The sequence below is a fragment of the Heloderma suspectum genome, chromosome 3 (assembly GCF_057233095.1).
Source record: "Heloderma suspectum isolate Gila_16-S chromosome 3, 16-S_ref, whole genome shotgun sequence".
Taxonomy (NCBI): Eukaryota; Metazoa; Chordata; class Lepidosauria; order Squamata; family Helodermatidae; genus Heloderma; species Heloderma suspectum.
In genome coordinates, this window is record NC_139460.1 from 202,371,469 (window position 1) to 202,387,990 (window position 16,522).

General features: G+C 48.8%; 1 protein-coding gene across 1 annotated transcript in view; it reads left to right on the forward strand.

The window, feature by feature from the left end:
• The first annotated feature begins 8,642 nt into the window (after positions 1 to 8,642).
• GRID1 (glutamate ionotropic receptor delta type subunit 1) overlaps positions 8,643 to 16,522 on the forward strand; it is a 1,081,869-nt gene continuing 1,073,989 nt past the window's right edge. The window contains exon 1 of the mRNA XM_084841879.1: positions 8,643 to 8,767. The gene's annotated coding sequence lies outside the window, so the exon portion shown is untranslated. The remainder of the gene's footprint in view (positions 8,768 to 16,522) is intronic.

Here is a 16,522-nt window from a genome sequence, read left to right on the forward strand (position 1 = left end):
GTAGCTCTTCAGAGGGCAGTAGCAGCGGTAATGGGAGGGTTAAGGGGGATGTGGCAAGGTGGGGGTGGGGAGATTGGGGACACATGGCTGAGGCATGCATATGCTCTCCCACCTCAAGTGGTGGGAGAGTTTGAGCTGGCCTTGTTGGGACTCACTTCTGAGTAGACAGATAAAGTATTCAAGAGTTTTCCTATAAAAAAGTGCACTTGATCCAGGAGCACCATTTAGAGAAGGCAAGGGGACAATCTGAGGAGCACCTTTAATTTACTAAAATTAGTAAGAGGTGTTTTTGTGGTCCTCCTCCTCCAATTTATTATTACATTTTAAAAGTATTTTACTAGTTAAAAAATAAATTAGAAATGTCATTTCAGATCTCTCTCTCTCTCTCTTTCTCTCTCTCTCTCTCTGTGTGTTTCTCATTAAGGTTAAAAAGACCACTCTTGCAAGTACTGGTTCATGAAGTTGTACTAAAACTAGTTTAAGAGCATTTGTTGTGATGACTTTTTATACCTCAGAGTAAGCATTGAATCACCCTTCAGAATGAAAAGAGGTAAAGGCATCTGTGTGATTGGCATCCACACCTATTTTACAGGCACATTTCATTGTCATGGTGACTTTTTGTCACAGTAATAATTAAATGCATCTATGTAATTGGTATGCAAGGCTATATCAAACGAGTGACACAGAAATTAGTCCTGTGACTCATTCTGTCCCTCTCCCCAGTGGTGCAGCGGTCCAGGGCCTCACAGCCCAGGGCACCCCCAAACAGCCACCCAGAGAGTGGCAGATGATGGAGACAGCAGCAAACAGGCCTAGCCAGCACCTATCTTTCAAGCATCTAATTCCACACTTCAGGGGATTCCGTGAAAGGTATCCACAACTGGTTGGAAGGAATACAATATATTCTGCAAAATGGCAGGAGATCGCAGTCAAGGGCAACTAGGGGAGAAAGGGGGCCACCCAAACCACCTTTTGTTAAGCGGACTGTCGGGACCTTAACTCAGGACCAGACACTGTTGTGGGCAGAACCAGTGGGGTAGGGAGGGCTGTAGGGAGGCCTTGGCCTCCCCAGGGATTCCCAGCCCCTTCTTCGAATGTTCCACTTAGATGTTTAAAGAAGAGGGGGAGCGTATGTGCCAACCATCCCATCGTTAAACACTTCTAGGACCCATTGAGTTCAACAGGTGAGAAGGGGGAATGTAACTTTGCCCTCTCCCATTGAAAACAATGGGCTTCAAAACAATTAACTTTGGCTGGATTGTACCTAAATCTCATCCCTTTTACTTGCAAAGATGCACGAGGAAATGCTCAGGCAGTTTTCTATGTCATTGTCCCATAGGACGCAAACATGCTCCCAAGACATAATTCCATATGTTATGCGGCAGCAGACTCAGGTTGACTACGAGACACACACTTGACCTGGAACTGGAGCCAGTGTCAAGGGTAGGCGTGGGCACCTGCGGAGGGCTCACCCCCCAGCAGGGGCCCATTGACGAGAGCCCCCGGGACTTGCTCCTCCTCTTCTCCATTGCAACCTGCTTGCTCACCTGCTCCTCGCTCTGGCCCAGACAATGGTGGTGGTGAGAAGGAGGAGCAGAAGTTGCCACGGCCTCCTTGCCCACTGGCGCTCTGCCTGCCAAGCAAGCAAGTTGGCGCAATGATGAGAAAGAGGATGAGGAGCAGCCACCGCAGCTGGTGCCAGTGGTGGTGAGACAGGAGAGTCACTGAGGGAGGGGGGTATTGGGAGTGCCTTCTCCAAGGGCCCTCAAAAACCTGGAGCCGGCACTGTCTGCGTGCTATACGTCTGTGCACATTACGTTCTTAGGTACATACCTAAGAAATCTTAGGGGAAACAATGAAGAGCTTTGTGGCATCTAAAAGACTAATTTATTCTGGCATGAGCTCTCTGATCAAGAGGACAGCATCCACAAAAACTGATGCCAGAATAAATGTGCTGGTTTTTAAGGTGCCACAAGACTCTTGGTTGTTCTTGAGGCCAGAGACTTACCTGGCTTCCCCTCCAGTGTGTGAAGTGCCTCCCAACTTCCAGTTATCTATCTGGCCAATGAGTGCAAAGTCTCTGGGATGACTGGCAGGCACTTGGCACTGAGTTTTGAATGGGATTTTTTTTTAAAAATTAAATAATAAAGAAGAATAGTTTCATGATTGAAATAGCCCCTAGCATATTAAACGGCTGCTATTTAGGAATATGCCATTTTGCACTGACTTAACAATGCCCCTCCCCACAGCATTTTCGGTGAGGGGCCTGTTTGCCACTGTCTTCAATGCAAGCCATCAAAAAGCTCCATTCCTAGTCTTTGCACTTCTGAGTGCCAGCCTTGCCTCCTGCTACCTAAAGGCTGGCATTGCCGCTCCTGCTCACTAAAGCTGCCCCGCTTCAACCTCAGAGCCACTTAATAATGTGGTTAACATCCTACTTCTCCACTCATTTTTCCTGGCAGTGGTTTCAATTACGTCTCTCCAGCTCCTGAATGAATTTGTTTTCTCTGGATCCTTGTGGCATATTTAAAGGCTTCTCACGTTTGGGTTCCTGCAATCACTGATGTGTTTGTTTTTAAGGGGATGAATCGGTCTTCTGAGTCTATGCATGTCCAATTTAGGCATGAGATTTCATTGAAGGCTTTCATTTTAGAGATGATGACACAAGCAACCTCTCACATGCCACTTTCCATGGAAGCAGAGTGAAATATCACATTTTTATTTCACATTAAAAAGAAACAAACAACAAGACATACCCAGGATCTAAAACTGGAAGGTGAAACCTGGGGATATGTGTGTGTGTGTGTGTGTGTGTGTGTGTGGCTTTAACACACCCAGATTTCATCTTTTGTCTCACCATTGCTGTTGCTTGCTCCAACTGACAAGGTATTGGACTGAAAGTAAAAAGATTGGGAGCCTATAACCATATGGATTTAAATGTACAGAGGCTGCTGCGTCCCAGGTCTTAACAAAATTAAAATAATAAATAGATGATGATTCTAAAATAATAATCATGCTAGGAGTGATGAAATACAAAAATCTGGTCCTACTGTTAAAGCAAAGACTCTAGATGAAGACTCTAGGATGGATGGATGGATGGATGGATGGAGAACTTTCGCACAAGACCCCGCTGTTTTTAATGCAAGGAATTCCTTCAACTCTTAACTTTCCAGCAGCACTTTTCACCTTGTGAAAAGGGATGGGTTGGGTGGGAGGGAATGGACTGCAGCCAGCTACGGTCTGAGAAGGGATCTGTCAGCTTCCCAAGCCATCTTCTTCTTGGAAAGTAGCTCGGTTCCATGATCCTTGATAGCAGCGGCCCCAGCTTTAGGTTGCACCCCTTCTTTTTCCCCCAAGCCAAGAGGTTAGGGGAAGGTGTATAGGGGAAGAGTCCTACTTGAGGTCTGCATAGGATCCAGCTGGTTCTCTCTCTCTCTCTCTCTCTCTCTCTCTCTCTCTTCAGCGGGAAGAATGGAGGCATCTCATGTTCACCTCTGCCGCTCGGAGTTCAAATGAGCCTGGGGTTCAGCTCGTGAACGACAGGAGCTGGCTGCCCATCCAATCTATTCTATAATGGAGAGTCGCTGTTCATCAGTCTCAAAATGCTGGGAACTCTCTCTGCCTCTCCCCCCCACACACACTCTCCCCCTCCCCCCGGCTTCCACCTTCTGCAATCTTTGGACCACTTCTCTGCAGTTTCTTGAGAGTTACATCTTAAACCTCCAGCTTAATTTTTTTTAAAAAATATATGAAGTAGATCACCCTGATCTGGCTTCAGTCCCCCTCCCCCCCTTAAAAATCCAACCCTTCCTGTTGAAACGTGCCTTCAAGCTTCTCAGTTCTCCCCTCCCCACACCAGTCTGAGAAAGCAGATCTCCTCCCCACCCTCCCAGACACACCGCTTTTTCAAATTCGCGATCCGAACCCCAAGTCAACTCTCCTTCCCTGCTTGCTGCTGCTGCTTCCTCCTCCTCTCCTCCTCCTCCTCCTCCTGCGTGTATGTATGGCTGCTGCTACACCCCCCCCATCTCTATAGGAGCTGCTTCTCCATCTCTATAGGAGCTGCTTCTCCATCTCCTCTCTGTTGCCTTTTCGCCCAGACTATATTGAGTAGTGAGGCTCTGCAATCACGTGGTCCTCGGTTGGGGGGGGAGAGGAGGATCGAGTTGGGGGGGTGCCTCCGCAGTTTGCTGTTTGCTGGGGCCCAGAGACGCGCGCGCGCGCACACACACTCAAGCACACACACACACACGCACGCACACGGAGTGCTCAAGAGCTACTGCTGAAGTCTAGGCTCGCTGCTCGCTTGCTCGCTTCTTTGCTTGCTGCCGCTGCCGCCGCCGCCTCCTACCAAGCCGGGATCTATCCATTCTCGACATAACGTTTTTAAACCTCAGCCTGTTTTTCCTTGGGGGGGGCGGGGGGTTGCAATTGCTCCATCGCTGGTTGGTGTTTTATTTTTTGTTTCATCGTTCTTTTTGCCTTCGCCTTACCGTCTCTCTTCTCAGATCCCAAGCTTGGAAATTACTTCGGCTTGGAGAGCTTGGAATGGATTTTTATTTTTTTTAAAATCTGGATATCTCCCCCACCCCTCTCTCGCTCGCTCGCTCGCTCGCCTCCCCTCCGCCTCCCTCCGCTCCCATCTCTGTGGCTTTCCCCAGCCAAAATCCGGACTGATGTGCTGCGCGAGAGCTTGGAAATGGAAGTATTGATGCTTTGGTTTTTTCCTTGGATATTTCAGTGCGTTTCGGTGCGAGGGGACTCCATCATCCACATTGGTAAGAGCAGGGAGCCCGTGTGTGTGTGTGTGTGTGCGTGCGCGCAGCGGGGCTGGAGGGTAAGAATCGCAAATAATTAATAAAAGTGCGAGGAGGATCGTGTCTTATTAAGGCGCAATAATAATCCTCCTGATAACAGGAGAGGGAAGATGGAACTCCAGAGAGCAAAAGAGAGATGAGAAGAGCTGATTCCCACCCCCCACCCCCAAATAAAACCCGCCTGAATGCACCTCGCTGGAAAGTTAGGGGAGAAATAAGGCTGTAAATCTGTAAAGCTGAATTGCAGAGGGATGTTCTATCCCTCTCTTCCCCCTCCCCTTCTTCCCTCTCGGTGGTACTACGGATCTGCGATTGCAGTTGCTTGTCTAGCAGAGCCGTTCTGCGTTTTAGACCTGTTTGCGCGCCGATTGCCCCCAGCTTCTTTTCAAACGTACAGGACCGCCCCCCCCCCCGCCGCCGCCGCCGCCGCCGCCGGGCAAGCCCCATCTTAAAAAAACACACAAAAACCCCAAACCCCAAAACAAAACCTCCCCACGGGGGAAACTTCAGAGGCGAACCTCCTCCCTCCCGGGCAGGTGTGATTCTCAAAACAGGACTGGAGGAGGTAGAAATGAGACACTTCCAAGTTAGCTGGCGTGTTTGTGAGAATGAAGAAGGGAAGAGGAGCAAATGGAACGTGGTGTGGGTGCTCTGATCTGTCGTTGGGTCGAATTACTGGTTGGCGGATTACTAAAACCCAGTGTTGTTTTTTAGGTGGTGGTGGGGGGGAAGGTCTCAAACTAGGAGCAGGTTGGATCGGGAGATAGGGAAGCCGGAAAGAGAGAGGGGAGACACATGGATGCCGTGGGAGCATGTTGGCTCTTGGAAAAGAACTTCGAGAGAAGTGGTCGATGTCAAGGCTGCCAGGCTCTCCGATTTGAAAGTACAATAAACAAAAGGCCAGACTCTGCAGTCAGCTTTTTTCATAATGTGGCAAAGGGAACAACGGGAAGATTATTGATGACGACGATGAAGGGGTTGTGTGTGAGTGCGTGCGTGTGTTGGGGGTGTGTGGGTTCATTTGTAAAAAGATACTTCAGAGAAGCACCCAGAAAAATGACAGACAACTGGGGATCTTTGATTCCCAGCGGGCGTTATGGGAAGGGGAGGTAAGGGAAGCCCCCTGGCGGGAGGAAAGCGGGGTGGAGAAGCCCAGTATCCGAGGTGGGATTGAAAAAGCTGAGAAAAATCAAGTGGCTTCTTCTCAGTCTAGTGTAGATGATGGCATTTTTAAAAAGCCCTCTACCAAGTTTAATCAAAGAGGAAAGATGTCTGTCCTCCCCGCGCCGATGTGAAGATGGGAGGAGAGCTGAGAGGAGAATCCGGGAGGAGTGGGAAGGGGGAAGGCATGTAGCCAGACTGGATGGGTGTGTGTGGGGAAATGCTTTTGGATCCACTTGGGGGCGGTTGATGGCAAACCCGTCCCCTTATTCTCCTGCAGCATCACCAGAAAAACCCTCCCTTGACGCCTTAAGCGGGAGGCTTAAGGGAGAGGAGGCCAAACAGCATTGCGGATCCCTTAAAAAGAGCGATCTTGGGGAGGGGAGGAGAGATTCTACTCAGCTGGGTTTGGTAAGGCTAAAGGTCCCCCCGCCCAACACACACACGCCCCAAAGAGAGAGCGGGTGGTGACTAAACTTTCCTTGCTACCCTCGGAACTGTCTGAGAGCAGGAACTCTCGACTGTGGACTTCAGACAGAGCTCGCCTAAAAGCGGAGGGCGGTCTGGACTCAGCTGGACATCAAAGATCAAGTCCCCCCCCCCCATCATTGTCTTTGCCGTGTAGGGGAAGGATTTTGTTCTAGGCAGAGCTCACCTCCACACCTGTCTCAGGGTTGCCGCCAGAAAGAATGGCTTCCCCTACGATAGAGAGAGACGCTCAACTTCCATTTGGAATTTTGCACACGATCCCAGCATCTGGGTGGCATGTAAAGACGCAGGAGAGACGTGAAGGAGACATTTGGAGGCGGACGGTGGGGGTGGCAAGATGTGTGTGTGTTTAATCTAAAAATCTTATTATTGCAGAACAAGAGAATGACACCCCCCCCCCACACACACACAAATCGCTGTGTACCTTACCTTTCTCCCCTGCCCGCTCCCCCCACCTTATCCGTCCCACTCGACGCTCACACAAAACGGGTATATATTATGTAAGGCTTATCGCCAGATGTTTTCATGCTAGCTGCATAAACAAGGCTTTGAAATTAGAAGCTTTCAGGTTACCGAAGCTCAGCTCTCCATTATGTGTGTTGGTGCGCAGGAAGGAAGCAACAGCCAGCCATCAGAACAGCAGGAGAGGAAGGGGGGGGGGGCACCCAATCGGAAGTTTGATATGTGTGCGTATGTTCCTTGCATTTTATGAGAAAAGGGAATTTTGAGAAAGGGCTCCCTCCCCGTTTCCTAGAAAGGGCTGCTTGCTTTTTTCTTTTTCTTTTTGAAGAATCAACGAAGGCTAAAATCAGCAAAGGCTAAAATCTCAACTGTCTAGGAGAACCCTAAAGCTTATACTTTGAAACCGCCCCCCACCCCAAACCATTGCAGTCCATGTGGTTAGCCCCAGTGTTCCATATTCAGGCTAAATCTCATTGATCATCATAAGTGATCTTCTGCACCCCTGGCCAAGCGATTACTAGATTCTAGGCCCTAGAAAGTTGCCATCACACACCTCTATTCGGGAATAAGGGCCTTTGAACTCCGTGGCATATTTTCGAGTAAAGACCCAGAGAATTGGGCTACAAGGCTTTAGCCCAGCGGTAGGCAACCTGGCACCCTCCGGATGTTTTGGACCACAACTCCCATAAAACTTGACCATTGGCTATGCTGGTGAGGGCTTCCGGGAGCTATAGTCGGAAACAGCCTCATAGTCAGAAACAGCCGGAGCGAACCAGATTGCCAACCCCTGCTTTAGCCTGCCTATGTAACAGAGGACTTGCCATGGGTTAATTTAGGGCAAAAAACTAAGGAGTGAGCGCCCCCGTTCTCTTGCGCAGCCGTGATTTTGCGCTGATTTACTCGGTGTGCGCAGGAGCGCTTCCAAGAGGCCTAGTTCACGCCCTCTGCCCCACCCTGAAGGCAGAGCAAGGGCGCACCCTCTAGGATGGCCTTGTCTCCAGTGCAACAAGCTTCTAGGACTCTATCATATTCAGGATCACTTAAAGTGGATTAATTACTCTGGAGCGCTCCTTAACTCTGGGCCAGAACTCAGCGGAAGTGCCCATGTTTTACATGCAGGGAGCTGCAAGTTCAGTCCCCCGCATCTCCAGGTAGGGCTGCGAAGGATTCTTTCTGAAACCTCGGAGAGCCGCTGCCAGTCGGCCTAGACAAGACTGAGCTAGATGGACCAGCGACCTGGCTCAGTGCAAGGCAGCTTCCTAGGATTCCTCTGGCAGCATGACGGGCTGTGTGTGCGCGTGTGTGTGTTAAAGAGCGAGTGGTTTCTTCCCTTTCCACACGTGCTTCGGGATGGAAGCGCGTTAGCGATTGCGTGAACACAGGACGAGGGTCAGTCCTTGTTCCCGATGAATTAAGGCCGAGCGACCAAGGGCGTGTGCACGTGAACCCGACTAGAAATGGTCAACTCTCCGTCCCTTTTTAGGAGGAGTATAAAAACCACCCCTGCGCTTGAGCAGAGGAGCAAAGTACTTCGGGCCGTGCAAGAATGGAAGAAATAACCCCGCAGAGCGTTTCTCGCGTCGCTCTCCCGCCCCGGTATCAGTCTCTCCTTTTCCTTAGCAAAGATGGTGAGACGGTGGTCGCTTCATTCTCTCTTGCTCTCTCCTCCCCCCCCCCCCCAGGTGCCATATTTGAAGGCAACGCGGCCAAGGACGACGAGATCTTCAAGCAGGCGGTGGCGGATCTGAGTCTCAACGATGACATCTTGCAGAGCGAGAAGATCACCTACACCATCAAGCTCATAGAAGCCAACAACCCCTTCCACGCAGTCCAGGAGGGTAAGCGCGAGCGCCGGGCGCGGCTGGCGCGGGGCACGCCTTCGGAGGGGGGCGGAGAGAGGACGGGGCGCGGCTCGCTCGGCCTCTCCGTTGCCGGGTCTCGACAAGCGGAGATCGGGTGTACGATGCACCCGGGCTGGTTGCTGTCCCCGAGTAGCGTGGCGAATAAACGCGAGTACGAGATCTGGGATTTGCCGACCTCCGCCTACGCGTCGCTCTTCCTGGATTTCCTGGCTTGCGCAAGCGATCTAGCGATCGCGACCGAGCTCTTCAGCCAGGGAATCCTAGATCTCTCTCTCTCTCCCTCTCTCTCTCTCGGAGGGGCTTCTCCGCGGTCGTAGGAGGGGAGGCGAAGGGCAGGCAGCTGCCCTGGCGGGTGCCGACAAAACCGACTATGTGGTCGGCCGAGTTTTCTGCGGCTTTCCGCAGCTTGGCCTGGCTGGAAACTTTTCTTTCGGCCGAAGGTTGGCGCTGTTTCCCAAGGAAAGCAGGAGGGGATGGCCTGGGGGGGGGGCGAGATTGAGAGAGAGAGGGAGAGAAGAAGCGAAGACCAAAGAAAAGCCGCAGGAGAGGCGGTTCGGGCGCCCGAAGAGGCGAGGAGCTTCTCTCCCGCCTGCGTTTTAAGTACTGACTCGGGGAGTTGACCCGCGGCGTCTGCGCGTTTCGAACCTGAGCAAACTTGAGCGGAATCACGAATCGATGTAGCCTGCCTGACACCTTGAATATACGCATGGCATTGCGCAATCCTATGCGTGTTGAGGCAGGAAAAAGTCCTACAACTCCCAGCATTCCCCAGCCAGGCTGGCTGGGGAATGCTGGGAGTTGTAGGACTTTTTCTTCCCTCAACACGCATAGGATTGCGCTCCAAGTTGCCTAAAGATGCACAGGGTGATGTTCTGCTGTGGGGTGTGTGTGTGTCTGTGTGCGCATATTGAAAAGACCTGCAGCTGGATCCTTGGCATCCACTCTGAAGCCCATATCCCAGTTGGTTCCAAAGATGCTTAGGTTTGCAGCCTAAAAGAGGAATGAGGATGAGTGGTGTGTGTGTGTGTGTGTGTAAAGTGGAGAAAAGGCTACAACAGCATGACACTGCCCCCCCCCCTTTGGATCAAGGAGTCTTTGGATCACAATCCTGTAAGGCTGCCTAAAGAGGACAACAACTGGTGGATTATTTGTGCACAGGTCCCGCGGAGACTTCCAAGGGTGTTCAAAGCCAAGTGGCTTCCTTTAAGGCTGTGTTCCTGGGCATGCCATGGCCTCAACTGGGGCTTACTTGTGAGTGAGCGAGCGTGCACAAGATTGGGCTATGCAACGCTCCTGCTGGGTTGGAAGTGGATTGATGGCAGGGGGTACTTTATGGGGAGTAGAAACAGTAAAGTTACAGGAAAGGGCAGCAAAACTACACTTCGTATCTACAATAAGTCGGTTTGGGGAAAATGGGTGTGTGAGGGTGAGGTGGGGTTGGTAAGAAGTAGCCTCTTGCCTGGGAAAGTGGAGTCTGCAGTTTGTTAACCTGCAAGGTGCTGCAGGAATCCCTGCTGTTTTTGTTGACTTAGAATGGTTTTGGACTAGCCTTTGCTTCAGCCTTTCAGATAGGGTGATGAGAGGTAGATCTGTTGTGTTTCAGTTAGTTTCTGCAGCCCCTCCACTGTACGCTTTCCTCTCCTATTTAGGCCTGGCCTATGAAGAATTCATCCTTTCTTGAGGAAAGAGAGAACAGCTCTGGATCTGTCGGGAGCAAAACATTTTGATCAGATATACTGTCTTGCTGTTGAAGATATGCTTTAAAAATAAATAAAAAGGATTTTGGGGTGTGCATGTGTGTTTGGAAGCAGCCAAATGGAGCTTCGTAATCTGAAAGTTTCCTCTGATCACTGTCCTATTTTGTGGTTGTGGCACCTGTCAGTGCATTTTTTTTTCCTGTTGGCAAGGGGAAAGGAGATCCAAAGGGAAATATTAATGGGATAAAACACACAAAAAAGAGTTGTTTCAGCCAGGAGTCTGTGTTCTGACTATCCTGGATGTGGTTTTTATGGTTACTGGAATCAACAGGGTGCATTGCAGATGACTGGGAGTTGCATTAACACCTAGTGCAACCTCCCCCAATCTGGTGCCCTCCTGCAGTGTTGGAATTCACCTCCCAGCAAGCAGAGCCACTGACCATGCTGGCTGGGGCTGATGGGAGCTGTAGTCCCACACATCTGGAAGGCAGTAGGTTGGAGAAGGCTGGGGGATTTTGATGAAAGGAAAGAATGGCAGTATGGGAGTGTGTATGTGTGTGTGTGTGTGTGACATTTATCAAACATGTACAGAGAGATCTAGATTTTTGCATATATATTTTTCTTGAGCTTGGCTTGTGAGATTGGAAGACTGGCTGCTTGGAACATATAACTGACAAAAGTATCTCTGTATTGAAGCAGCAAATAAACCCGCATGGAAGATGCACATTAACCTGAATCTCTCCATGGTGTTGCTGGAAAGAGAAGACAGCAAGTTTAAGTGGTCATGGTAGGCTTGTCAGCTCTTCTGCCAGCTCCCCTTCCTCTTCTAACAGCAGCATGATCCACAGATATCGGCAGAGGATAATATTTACATCCATGAAATGAAAAGCTTCACTGGCAAATTCCTGCAGATCAGGCTGCTGTTAAAGGCACATGAGAGGCAGGGCACTTAGCTGTGGTCAGTAGGCAACCCTAGGTAACACAGGCAGGCAACTCGTTAAGCAAACACCTCTTACTACTGTTTATTGAAATGCAGTCTATAATTCCAAGCAGGCTCAAAAATGGATTAAATAGGGCAGATTAATGACTGGCTGTGAACTGTCCTTGTGTTTAGAGGGTTGGAGAAGTAGCTGCTTAGATAAATTATTTCAAATTAGATTTTTTTGTCAAAGAAAACCAAATAAATTAATTGGCTGGCTTTTACAAACAGAAGACTTCTTAAAGATGTTATGGGGGGAACTTGATGAAGACATCAAGATTGATTACTGCATGCATTATTTCAGCAGCAATGTCTAGTAATTACTCGAGAAAAAGAAAAATATTCTGGCATTATTATTATTATCATCCTAAGAATGAATAATTAACAAGCCTGTTTTGTACCATGCACTGGCAAGAGAGATTTTCTTTTTTCTGTATCAAAACATCTTTAATGTTTGAATGGATTCTTGCTGGTTCAGCATAATTGCATGAAAGGTTCCTTTTTAGGAAAATGAAGTGTTTCTGGATTGTCCCTACCACACTTACATATATTAAAGCTGCATTAATTAGAGCCTCTTGTGTTTAAATCTGAGTTCAACAAGTCCTTTATGCTCTTTGGTATTCCAGACATGGTTTTATGGAAGGTGGGCTTCCATTTTCCACACTATGTTAGGATCTCAGAGATTCTACTTTTGCTTTAGGGTTACATCTGTTCTCTGCAGTAGCAACATGGGATGGCTGCAAGCATCTCTAGTCACGGGTTAAGGCTTGTGCCACTCAATCCTGTGCATGTTTTCTCAGAAGGGAGTCCCTCTGTGTTCATTGGGCCTTGCTCCCCCAGTAAATGTGCACAGGATTGCAGTCTTACATGGTCTTATATACTATGGGTAGGCAATTTGTGGCCCTCCAGATGTTTTGACCTACAACTCCCATGATCCTTCACCATTGGCTATGCCAGCTAGGGCTGATGGGATTGTAGGCCAGAGTGTCTGGAGGACAACAAGTTGCCTACCCCTGTTATATGCACTTACCTAGGCCTAAATCCCATTAAATTCAATGGGGCTTGTTTCTGAGCAGACATGTACAGGATTGCTAAAGAGCTAAAGAGGTTCAGTGACCTCTATCCATCAAACTAACGGTAGTTAGCTAGCTGAAATAACCATTTTGAACAGTGTGCCCTCTTGCAACCTTACAATATCTCCTCCCCCATTTTGATCTCATTGGGATTTAAAATAGAACATTTAGGTGGAGGATCGACCCATTCAAGAGCAAGGAGCTGTTGCAAAGCTACTGCATGAGGTGTGCTCTGGAAAGCCCAGGAAAAGAGTCAAGCCATGCTTCAATCTGTTTTGGTGCAGTTCATTAGGCGTTGCACAATTTTCCTGCAAGGCCCGAATAAGTGTTGTTTTAAACTGTCCACTTACGGGCAGTAGGGCTCTAAAATTAGAATCTCTCTGTGAGCAGAAGCTTATAAGCCCGAGGGCAGATCGGATGTTGGATAAATGTTATAGTTCCACTAAATACCTACCTCTTCTGGTTAAATTATGTTTATGTAGTTGGCCTCTTTCTCTCTCTGGGGGGAGCAGGCGGAGAGCAGGGGAAGAGTACAACGTGATCAGCTGTTCACTGGAGTGGTGATGATGATTGGTTGATTCAAAGCATTGACACAATGGGTAAGAGAGTGGTGTCTTTATCTTGATTTCCTTCCTTCCTTGCTGGTGCCAAACAGACATCTCTCTTTCAACCCTCCTCCAACTTTGTTTTAATTTTTCTTTATTTTGCTGCTGTTATACAGTCTGCCAACAGAATGATGCATGGTTGTTGCCAGAAGCCACATTGTAGTCTCTGTTTGGACCGTATTCTGCCCCATTTTTCATACCATTCATTGTCTTAGTGTTGTTGGTTCTCTCCCAGCCCCCCACCAAGATGCTTTGCTTGTTTTCAGTGCAAGTTTGCTGGGAACGTCAGACAGGAAGAAAATATGAAGTGAATCAGCTGACATGCTCAGAGAGGACATGCCTACAGCTCCTGTAATTAGCCTCTGAGATGTACACTTTCCCCTTGATGCCCAGGGCCTTTCTAAGTAGTGCCATACAGCTGAACGCTGCAACTGTTAGTGTAATGGCAGAAGCATTAATGGTCTTCTCCTGTGGTCCATTGTGCCAACACTAACCTTCTTCTGGTGGGCATACTCACTTATAGCCCAGTTCATGTGTTAAGCAAGTGGTGTACATGCTGTCTCACCATGGCTTATGCTCCATTCATGTATATATCAGGGGTAGGGAATCTGTGGCTCTCCAGACGTTGTTGGACTCCAATTCTCAGCATGGCCATGGCTTGGACATTACAGGAGTTATAGTCCAACAACATCTGGAAGGCGACAGGTTGCCCACCCCTGAGGGAAAAAGAACGTGTAGGAAAGCCTGTGCGCTGGATGGATAATGTCAACAGCGCCAGTCCCTGGGCAGGGAATGGATGTGTGTGTGGAAACATCCTGTGTGATCCTTCCTTCATATTTTCCAGAGCAACATGCGATGCAACTATAACAAAGGGCTGCATGGTGAAGCACACAGTTTGTATGCAAGATGTCCCTAGGTTCAATTAGGGATGTAAGGATTATATGAAGTCCGTTCTGTCTGTGTTGTGCAGATTGCCAGGCACCTTTCATTCCATCATCCACCCATGAACAGAATTGGATTGGTTTTGTTTCCGAATTTGCACAAATGTGATGTTGCACAAATGTACCTTTGCACAAATTTGCATGTGCGAAAATACACAAATTCCCCACAAATGTGCATTTTCACGCTTTAGCATGTGGGGGAAATGTGCATTTTTGGCTGGGTTTTTTAAACTTTGCATTCCTATGGAGGAACCTCTGAGTGCATACATCCGTTTGAATGTAGGACCTCCTCCAGACTGACTGAATCCTGAGTGGTGTGTCTGAGTCCAGGAGTGGGACTAAGTGGCTTGTTTTCTGCAAGACCCTTATGCATTTGGTACCCAAAGGTACTGGAAATGGCCATGGTGTCACACAAACTGGGCAACAGTGACTTGGTTTGCATGACATAACAACCCACCATAGGTGATTGCCCATGGTTGGCTGTTGAGATGTTGGAACCTGGCGTGGTTTGTGCCAACTTGAGAACACATGGTTTGTTGTTGGGTTGTTCTGGGTGGCTTGTTTTCAGGGTGGGTTGTTTTGACATTCGAACCCAGCAGGGCAACTACATCATGGGTTGTTGGGAATGGCTAGAGAGCTGGCTAGCAAGAGAGGTGAAAACCCTGCTGCTCCTCAAGATCTTGCTAGTGCTGCTGCCATCCTCCCTTATTCCTTCTCGGTGCTTCCTGCTCCATGCGCCTAAACATTGAGAAGAAAGGACATCAGAGAGTGTCCCAAATGTCTTTGCAAACCTTTCCCCCCAGTTTTGCGCACACTCGAAAGTCTGCAGCTATGAAATTTGCATAATTTTCCCCTCCGCTTTACTGCTCTGCCATGAACTTTGCATATATTTACTGATTCCACTCCCTGCTCTGCCTTGAATGTATGTATATTTACCAACTCCCCCTTATTTGTCTGCCTTAAAATTGGTGTATCTTTACTGATGCCCTTCATTCCCTGCTCTGCCTTGCAATTTGCATATCTTTACCGATCTCCCTTAAACCTCAAAAAAACCCCAAGATTATGGCAACCAGCTTGATTGATAACTGGCAAATAGAGAGAGAAAAAGTGGAGGCAGTGACAGACTTTGTATTTCTAGGCACACAGATTACTGCAGATGCTGACTGCAGCCAGGAAATCAGAAGACGTTTACTTCTTGGGAGGAGAGCAATGACAAATCTTGATAAAATAGTGAAGAGCAGAGACATCACACTGACAGCAAAGGTCCGCATAGTTAAAGCAATGGTATTCCCCATAGTAACCTATGGCTGTGAGAGCTGGACCATAAGGAAGGCTGAACGAAGGAAGATAGTTGCTTTTGAACTGTGGTGTTGGAGGAAAATTCTGAGAGTGCCTTGGGCTGCAAGAAGATCAAACTAGTCCATACTCCAGGAAATAAAGCCAGACTGTTCACTTGAAGGAATGATATTAAAGGCAAAACTGAAGTACTTTGGCCACATAATGAGAAGACAGGACACCCTGGAGAAGATGCTGATGCTAGGGAAAGTGGAAGGCCAAAGGAAGAGGGGCTGACCAAGGGCAAGATGGATGGATGATATTCTGGGTGTGACGGACTCGACCCCGGGGGAGCTGGGGGTGGCGATGGCTGCCAGGAAGCTCTGGCATGGGCTGGTCCACGAGGTCAGGAAGAGTCGGAAGCGACTGAACGAATAAACAACAACCACCAATCTCCCTCACTGCTCTGTAACCCATATCTATATCTGACAGGTGACAACAGAGACCAGTGGAGGGAAGCAATTAGCATGAAGTGGGGTGGGCAGAGAACCAAAAGCAGCTGGTGGCAGCAGGAGAGGGAGCTTTTCAGGAGGGTGTAATTGGTAGTATGTGAAGCAAACTGTTTGTTTTTTGTCTTAAAAAGATGCTTGCTAGCAAGGCAAGCTTTGGAATGGAGGATGAAATTGACAAGAACATTGACAAAGGGGATATCCCTATGCTGGGCTAAACAGAGGACGGGCAGGCGTGTGCTCTTGTGTGCTTCTGCGAGACTCCAAAACACATTACCATGTTCATAAAGGCTCAGAAAATTAATTCCATTTGGTGATCTGGTGTGTGTGTGGGGGGGGCGGGCGGCGGGGTTCCCTTGGTAGCCGGCAACCCCAGCGGACCAGTTACAGAAAAGGTGCTGACGTTTGTACCAAGGAAACAAGGAGTTCTGCTGCAGGGGCTCCGGGGATGCAGACCGGTAGCCGGCGGGAACATTGAGTGGGGAAACAAGCCATGGAAAGCTGCAGAGTGCCTGACCGTCTGTTGGGTGAACGACCAACCCATGGTGGCTTATTCGCAGGGTGGCTTAGTGTGATGTGTGACATTGCCCAGCGTGTGGCTGGTGTGCCTGCACCATCTATATTAATGGGCTTGGCGATTTCTAGTAACTGA